Below are 10,453 nucleotides of genomic sequence, written 5' to 3' on the forward strand. Positions count from 1 at the left end.
TTTGTCTGTCTGCCTTTGTTTCTGTTTCATTGTATTTGTGACTTTGTCTGTCTTTTGTGTCTTTTTGTCTGTCTTTCTTGTATTTGTTTGTCTTTCTGCCTTTCTGTCTCTCTGTTTATTTATGTGTCTGTCTTCTCTTTGTCTGTCTGCTTGCATATCTGTCTGACTGCCTGCATGCATTTGTGAGTGTCTGTCTCTTTTTGCTGTCTGTCTGTCTGTCTGTCTGTCTGTCTGTCTGTCTGTCTGTCTGTCTGTCTGTCTGTCTGTCTGTCAGCTGTTTGGCTCTGAGCTGTCTGTCTCTTTGTTTCTGTGTCTGTCTGTCTTTTGGTCTGTCTCTTTGTCTGTCTGTCTGTCTGTCTGTCTGTCTGTCTGTCTGTCTGTCTGTCTGTCTGTCTGTCTGTCTGTCTGTTTATCTTTGTGTCTGTCTTTATGTTGGCTGTTAGTCTGTCTGTTTTTGTGTCTGTCTGTTTGACTCTCTGCCTGACTGCCTTTTGTCTGTCTATCTGTCTGTCTATCTGTCTGTAGGCTGTCTGTCATGTCTATCTGTCTTTTAGCCTTTGTTTCTGCGCCTGTCTGTCTTTCAGTGTGTCTCTTTGTCTGTCTGCATACATATCTTTTACAAAAGCAGGTTAAACCGATAATTATGCAAAGAAAAAGCTATATGTGAACATGACTTAGAAATGTCTTCATATTCTCTGGGCCAAAGCAATTTAAGATGGACTGAACTAAAGTAAAAAACTGTTCTGTGGTCAGACAAATCAAAATTATTTTTTGAAGCAATGGCCACTGTGTCCTACAGACTAAAGTGGAGAGGGACCATCTGGCTTGTTATCAGTGCTCAGATCAAAAGTCTGCATTTCTGATTATTTAGAGCTGCATTAGTGGCAAATGTTTATATTTCAGTCTTTCTCTCCCTCTCTTTTTATTGGTCTGTCTATTTACCTGCTTCTCTGTCTGCCTTTGTGTCTGTCTGCTGTCTGTTTATTTTTGTACCTGCCAGTCTTTCGATCAGTCACTTCCTTTCCCTTACTCTGCATCTGTCCGTCTATCTGTCTGTCAGTCTGTCTGTCTGTCTGTCTGTTTATGTGTCTTTACCTATCTGTCTAGCTGTCCATGGGTGAGAGCCGTGTCCCTTCCCATGCCCCTGTATGTGTTTTTTGTGTGTGTGTTAAGGGGCAATAACTCACAAGCTCCCTCTGAACTTCCTCTTTCACCCATCACTTTTATGACCCTCGTCCACGGCGTTCCAGCTGCTCCGGCCTCGGCTCCGGGATGGAGGGAGCGTGAGAGAAAGGGAACAGGAGGCAGAGATGGAGAGAGAGAGAGATGGACACAAGAGAAGTGTCAATATGAACAGGAGGGGTCAAAGAGGAACCCCTGGCATCTCTGTGATCTCTGTGCGGCTCTGATTTATGGGAAAAGCAAAGTAATAAATGTGTGAAGATTGGATGCGGTGTTGTCGATGGGAACAGGTAAAAAAAAAAAAAAAGCATGAAGTGATTAATCACGAGTTAACTTAAAGTCATCTTTCTGAACTATATTTAGATTTCAAGTTTTGGGGTTTTGATTAAATATCTGTATTTTAAAACTGCACCAATTAAGTGCTAGATCAGTGGTTAAGCCTCTGGGTTACTGATCGGAACGTCGTAGATTCAGGACCCAGTATCACCAAACTGTTGTGCTTTTTTACTTTTTTATTTAATAAAAAAAAATATATATATATATAATTTTTATATTAGATTTTTATCTCTCAGATAAATTATATAAGATAATATATCTTATATATGTATATTTGTTCCCTTTTATCAGTTCTGTTGTATCTTAAATTCAAAGAAAACATAAAGTGAATACGTTTATACATAAATGCGCTTATACATAAATACGTTTATAGTTACATTTCCTGTTGTAATGAGTTTCTGTTCCTCAATGACATTATAACAGCTGTACGAGCCAATCAAGATTCATTTCCTTCTTCAAGGATCAAGTAATGAATCAAGCATTAACTTTTTTTCTCCAACTTTCTTTGCCCATTACATTACATTTACTGCGTTTGGCAGACTCCCTTTTCTAGATATTTTTCCACTTTGAGATCGCTTCAGGAAGATTTTATTACGTGTACATTTATGGCATTTGAAAGAAGCCCTTATTCAAAACAACATACAAATGAGCAAGTGATGGTTAGGGGCCTTGCTCAAGGGCCCAGCAGTGGCAGCTTGGTGGTTCATTAATTTTAGATAAATTATTAAAATAAAAAGGAAATAAATTATACTAGTAACAATATGAGCCACAGCTCATGGACTTCTTCTGTCGTAATCACATAAAGAATTTTAATCCATTCAACTTCCATATCACATGACTCTCACACACTCACTGTTTGCATAGAGACACTAAGAGAGAGAGAGAAAGCGAAAGAAAGAGACAGAGAGATTGAGAGCCGGTGAACAAAGAGACAAAATCAGAGAGAGAGACAAATAGAGGGAAAGATATACAAAGAAAGATGTGAGAGAAAAGGAGAGTAAAGAAAAGAGAGGGAACAAGATGTAGAGGGAAAGACAAGAGAGAAAGAGAAAGAAAAAGAGGCAGATAGTAAGTAGGAGAGAGGGAGAGAAAGAGGGTAATACATCAAAAGACAGGCAAAGCTAGAAAGACAGACATGCAGTGATGAGGAGAGAGGGAATGAAACAAATACATGGAGAGAGAGAGATACACAGAGAGAGAAACATAGAGTAAGATAGGCAATGGAAAAAAAAAAGAGGGAGTGATGAGGTGAGACAGATAAATGGAGAAAGTGACAAACACATTGAGAGCGAGTACAGAAAGAGACAGACAGAATTAGAAAAAAAGAGTGATAGTAGGAAATACATTTAAAGACAGGCAAAAAGAGAAAGAGAGACAGACGGTGAGGATGAGGAAATCTAGAGACAGGCAAACAAAAAAAGGGTCAGACAGTGAGGAGGAGAGAGAGAAAGAGACAGACAGATAGACATAATTTGAAAGAGAGACAGCTGGAGGAGAGAGAGAAAGAGTCAGATAGATGGAGAGAGTGACAGACAAAAACATTGAGGGCCAGAACAGAAAGAGACAGACAGAAACAGATAGAAAGAGAAATATAGAAGGAGAGACATTTAAAAACAGGTAAAATGGGAAAGAACGACAGACGGTGAAAAGAGAGAAAGAGACAGACAGATTGAGGGATATTACAGAAAAAGACAGGCAGACAGACAGGCTCAGAAAAAAAGACAGGTAGACGGAAGGAGAGACATATTTAGAGGTCGAGAGAGAGAGAGAGAGAGAGAGAGAGAGAGAGAGAGAGAGAGAGAGAGAGAGAGAGGTAAACTGAGAGATGTAGAGTGAAAAAAAAGCAAGAAAAAAGAAAGAAAGAAAGAAAGAAAGAAGGAGAAGCACAGACATTTAGAGTGAGAAAGCGAAGAAGAGAAGAAAGAGAGAAAGACAGTGAAAACAATAGAGGGAGGAAGATAGTTTGATGGTAAGAAAGAAACAGATGGATCAAGAGACGTAGAGAAAAAGACAGAGTGTGAGAGAGAGAGAGAGAGAGAGAGAGAGAGAGAGAGAGAGATCATCAGTATGTTTTGCAGAGAGAAGCTGTACATCCTGTTATTCTTCAGTGCATTCTCAGTAGGAACCTGTCGATTTATCGTATCTGGAATCAGTTCTCTGTAAACCTCACTCAGAACACGGTGAGGGCCTCTCCGCCTGTCTCTCTGGATGACAATGCAGGATTTTCTTTTTTCTTTTTAATGCACATCAGTTTCTAGAGGAAGGACAAACAGACAAACAGGACATGCCATATTCACACAATTAACCGACATACCTGCACTCGGAGGTGGTTCTGCACTCTGATCTTGCTCAGGACACCCTGGAACATTTCCTGAAAAAGAAACATCTAAATACAGATTGAAATAAATAAATACACTTAAGTTTGTGCTGTTAGAAAAAATCCTCAGTGATCGTGCAATGTGATGAAGGTGTGGCGTTACTCCTCCCATCCCGACGATGATCTTCCTATAAAACCACTTTCTGAAATGTATCAGCTGCTGCTTCTTTACTCCATAGGCTTGTCTGGTTTTCTTCATGGTAACCGTATATTCCGAGGTCCCACCAAAGTGGGCTGCTGATGTGTAGATGCACAGAAACTCAGCCTAGGATGTGTCTGAGATGGTTGCTGGATGGTGTCCAGTAGAATCTTTGTGGTTTGGGTATTCTTGGAGGTCTATGATTAGGAGATCCTCCAGCACTGCTCAACTGGTTCCACCTTCTCTCAGAATAAGAGGTAAGTATATTTGAAGGCTTTTCTCTGTTCTGGCACTGAGGTTGTGGAATGATCCCCAGGGAGTCCCTGGCTATCTTTAAGTGACAGTTGAAGGACCCCCCCTCCTGAAACACTTAAATTAGCACTCTCCAAGTTTGCTTTGTAAAAATCAAGAGATATATTCTGATTTATATTACGTTTGTAATCTTGCGTACCAGTGTAGATTTATTTATTGCTAGAGACTCAAAGCACTTTTGTACAAAGCTCTGGACACGGGCGTCTGCTAAATGCCGCACATGTAAATATAAATTTAAGGTCTAAGATCAGTTCCTTAGTTTTGAGATCAGGGTCACCTCCTGATGATTTAAAAACTCTATTTTTTCCGATTAACTGCATTAGCTGAACACCAACTCTGACAAGAGAGGTGGGGGATCAGTGGTTAAGTAATTTGGCCTTCTGATCAGGAGGTAGCAAGTTCAAATCCCAGAACCACCAAGCAGCCACTGCTGGGCCCTTGAGCAAGGCCCTTTACTCACAATTGTAAATCGCTCTGGATAAGGGCGTACCTCAAATACTATCAATATAAGACATGTTACAGGTATGTGGAAAACGTTCAGGCCAATAAAATTACCTTGATTCATATTCTGAATTTGATTTTTCATCCAATTATGGTTCTGACACTAATTCATAAGATAAAGATAAAGTTGGGGGTTCAAGCCGCAGCACCGCCAAGTTGCCCTTAACCCTACTGAACCCAACTCTGATCCCAGCTTCCTCATATACTGGGATACATAAAGTTTAGGTGATGAAATGGTAGCTCAGTGGTTAAGGCTCTGGGTTACTGATTGGAAGGTTTGGGTTTTAAGCTCTGTTATCACCAAGCTGCCAATCTCGGGTCCTTGAGCAAAGCCCTGAACTCTTTGTGCTCCAGGGGTGCTGTATCATGGCTGACCCTGTGCTGACTCCAGCTTCCTATCATCACTGTGCTGTAAAAAGTTTATGTGACAAATATAAAGCGTCAAACTGATTCTATTCTCTATTCTGATGCGTATTTATTATTCTCTAGATGGAATATGTTTGATGTTTACTCCTTTAGCGCTGCGTTTAAGCTACAACGACACTGTAGCTAGAAAATAATACAAGTCTATCTGGACAACAAATCTTTCTTAAACTCATGTCACATGACTTTCATCATCTCATCAGTACACTTTCAGGCATTACTCTGCCATTCACTCTGCTCAGAGCGGAATCATATCGACCTAACTGAGAATAATGTTCCCTTTGTTTTCGGTGAGCTTCTGCTTATGGTACATGTTCATAGAGTACAATATCATGCAATGTCCTTTACCACATCTGGGTGAGAATTTTACAAATACTTTGTTTCTGTATTGATTTTTCTGGCATCAGAACTTTACTTCACTTCATTTTTTGGACAACTTTTTACTTTCGCTTATCACATTTTGACACAAATATTACTTTCTACTTCTTACATTTGTAAAACAGGCTCGTTAATTTTGTTTTAATCTATTGGGTAAAATATTTTCTTCTCACTGCAACGTCTTCAGCCCATCAACCAATTTCCTGTCATTGCGTGGCTTTTTCAATCGACCACTGGCATTTCATTTCCTGGCTTTTACACACCACAGACGTAGACTAGTTTACAAAGCTAACAATGAGCAGCAGGCAACAAGAAGTCTGGGGTTAACGTGGATGAGACAGAGGGAGTCAGTGATGTAAACATGACCGAGAACTGAGACATTCCTGATCACCTGATCATGTTCTTTTCTCTGCTTGTGTTCTATATGGTGGATGTTCAGCCTGAATACATTCATTAGGTAACACATTAAGAAATTTGTCAAAACGCGTTAACGCAACTAAATTTTATTAACGCGTGATTAATGCGGCGCGCATTATTGAAAAATAATTAGAAATCAATAAAAATTTGTTTTACTGATGCGCCAAGTCTCAATTCAGCACCAAAATCCACCGGGATGCACACAATTAACATCTGGGGTCGACAAACTCGCCAATCCGTTTTGTGGCGTTTTTTTCCTCATTACACCGGAACAAACTTTAATTTGTCTTTTTTTGACCGTACAGGCTTAACTTTTATTTGTGTAAACTCATAACAACAAAAAAAATCCTGTGTTTTTGTAAAATAAAGAAAACAGACAGGGGGCGCTCTCTGCCATCTCTGTCCTCTCTCTTCACAGACAAATAAATAAAACAACCTGAATGTCTGTGAATACTTACCTCAATTTAAATGTGTACTTGTAAACAAATCAATTCACTTCGAATATTCTACCAATATTCTCTGATTATTTAATCTGTATGAAAGTTAGAAGAGGTACAGTTCATCCGGTATCACGTCATTAACCGTCCGTGTGGAAACAGAGCAAATGTTCGGTTTGGTATCCTGATGATTTAAGTTATTTAAAACACTATCATTACTTTAAAACATTTACAAGAATATTTTGTCTTCATGCTCTATGTTAAGTTTGGTTTCACTAATAATAAACAAACATTTGCATAAAGCATCAATATTTGCTCATGCCCATGTTAAAAAATATTAACTTAAGGTACATTTAGAACAGATAAGGATGTACGATTAAATTGCGATTAATCGAGAGTCAACTCAGGACAATCAATTATTCTGTTAATATTAAATGTTTTTTTTTTTAATGGTTCTAACAGTTAAAACCAAAGCCCTGTCACCCTGTCTTGTGTATTTGTTTGCTTCATGTACTCTTATTCCTTCTCATATCTGCACTAAGATCCAAACTGTTCCATGTCTTAGTGTGCATACAAACCAGCACACCAAAGAAGAGATGTGGATTTGGTTGGGACTCCAAATTGTGTTTATTTCATTCCTGAGTACCAAAGAACTGATTATTATTATTATTTTTATCATCAGCAACCCATACACACGTACGAACACGCACGCACATGTATATACGTGCACCCTCATACAGGTTGAATGTACAACATGCAGACAGAGCTGATGTTTGTGCCATTTTTGTTTTCGTTAGCACTTCCCTTTAAGCAGGCCGAAACTGCAGAGGTGAAAAGTTTGGCCTGTGCCCTGCGGTTAAAGCTCAACATGCTGCTTCTCTTTTTTTTTTTTTTTTTTTTAGCACCCACTTCCTGCGAAAGGAGGTAAAGTGCTTCTCTCAAATCAGCTACACAGCTCTTTCTCTTCTGGCCTGTTTTTAATATGGGAGGAGATGCAACTTGAGCTACCAGAAGCGAGGTGCAGGAGTCCAGTCTTGGCATGACGAGGTGCTGAGCGAGCACCTGAGAGGTCTGTGTGGAAAGAATTTGAATTCTACACACTGTGTTTGAGACTCACAGTATATATATATATATATATATATATATATATATATATATATATATATATATATATATAGTGCATGAGATAATGCTCACACATTATATAGTGCACTGAATATCTAAGACAGACATTTGGTATTTACTTCCTCTTTTTTGTGTAACTGCACTACACATACTACACTAAACTGTACTACTGTATACAATACTATACTAAACTGTTACTACACTATTCTAAACTACACTATTACTACACTACTACACTATACAACACTATACTATACTACACTATTACTACACTATTCTAAACTACACTATATTACACTATTACTACACTATTCTAAACTACACTATTACTACACTACTACACTCTACTACACTATACTACACTATTCTATTATATACTACACTATTCTATTCTATACTACACTATTACTACACTACAACACTATACTATACTATACTACACTATTACTACACTACTACACTCTACTACACTATACTATACTACACTATTACTACACTATTCTAAACTACACTATATTACACTATTACTACACTATTCTAAACAACACTATTACTACACTACTACACTCTACTACACTATACTACACTATTCTATTCTATACTACACTATTACTACACTACAACACTATACTATACTACACTATTACTACACTACTACACTCTACTACACTATACTACACTATTCTATTCTATACTACACTACACTATTCTATACTACACTGTTACTACACTACAACACTATACTATACTACACTATTACTACACTATTCTAAACTACACTATTACTACACTATACAACACTACACTATACTACACTATTCTATTCTATACTACACTACACTATTCTATACTACACTGTTACTACACTACAACACTATACTATACTACACTATTACTACACTATTCTAAACTACACTATTACTACACTACAACACTATACAACACTATACTATACTACACTATTACTACACTATTCTAAACTACACTATATTACACTATTACTACACTATTCTAAACTACACTATTGCTACACTACTACACTCTACTACACTATACTACACTATTCTTTACTATACTACACTATTACTACACCACTACACTATACAACACTATACTATACTACACTATTACTACACTATTCTAAACTACACTATTACTACACTACTACACTCTACTACACTATTACTACACTATTCTAAACTACACTATTACTACACTACTACACTCTACTACACTATACTACACTATTCTTTACTATACTACACTATTACTACACCACTACACTATACAACACTATACTATACTACACTATTACTACACTATTCTAAACTACACTATTACTACACTACTACACTATACTACACTATTACTACACTACTACACTATACTACACTATTACTATACTACTACACTATACTACACTATTACTACACTATTCTAAACTACACTATTACTACACCACTACACTATACTACACTATTACTACACTACTACACTATACTACACTATTACTACACTACACTACTACACTATACTACACGATTATTTGCTATACTATACTACACTATTCTATTTTATACTACACTATTACTACACCACTACACTATTCTATACTACACTATTACTACACTAGTATATACTATACTACACTATTACTACACTAATATGTACTATACCACATTATTCTATACCACACTATTACTACACTATTCTATACTACACTATTACTACACTATTACTACACCACTACACTATACTACACTATTACTACACTATTACTACACTACTACACTATACTACATGATTATATAGTATACTATACTACACTATTCTATTTTATACTACACTATTACTACACCACTACACTATTCTATACTACACTATTACTACACTACTACACTATACTACACTATTACTACACTAGTATATACTATACTACACTATTACTACACTAATATGTACTATACCACATTATTCTATACCACACTATTACTACACTATTCTATACTATTCCACACAATTACTACCCTACTACACTACTACAGTATACTACACTATTCTATACTATACCACATTATTAATAAACTATTCTATACTATACTACACTATTAGTAAACCACTACACTATTCTATACTATACCACACAATTACTATAATACTACACTATACTACAATAATCCTTACTAAACTTCATTACTACACTTTTCTATACTATACTACACTATTCTATACTATACTACACTACTACACTATACTACAATAATCTTTAATATTCTACACTATCACTACACTACTTCACTATTACTACACTATTCTATACTATACTTCACTAATACTACACTATGCTACACTATTCTATACTATACTATACTATACTATACTACACTATTACTACACTACTACACTATTCTATACTATACTACATTATTACTACACTACTACACATATTCTTTACTATACGACACTATTACTACACCACTACACTATTATTTGTCCAATAATCTTTATTGCAAAAATTTATTTATTGCAATTTATTGCACTTTTACATTTTATAACAATCCCATCCCACCCAACCCAATAATCCCAAACCAGAACAAAGGGACATATAAATAAGGTCTAACGAAACAATTAAAAGAGGAAGAAAAAAAAATCAAAGGGGAATACATAAATTCAACAAATAATAATACAAAACTACCCCTTAAAGTAGTAAAGGAGAAAAAAAAGAATTATACCTCCCTTCAGTCTACCTCCAGGATACATACCTCTGATACTATACTTGATTTTTTCAAGTTTTAGAAAGAAAGTTTTATCTTTAAAATCTGATAT

Source organism: Silurus aristotelis, assembly GCF_946808225.1.
Source record: "Silurus aristotelis genome assembly, chromosome: 11".
Taxonomy (NCBI): domain Eukaryota; kingdom Metazoa; phylum Chordata; class Actinopteri; order Siluriformes; family Siluridae; genus Silurus; species Silurus aristotelis.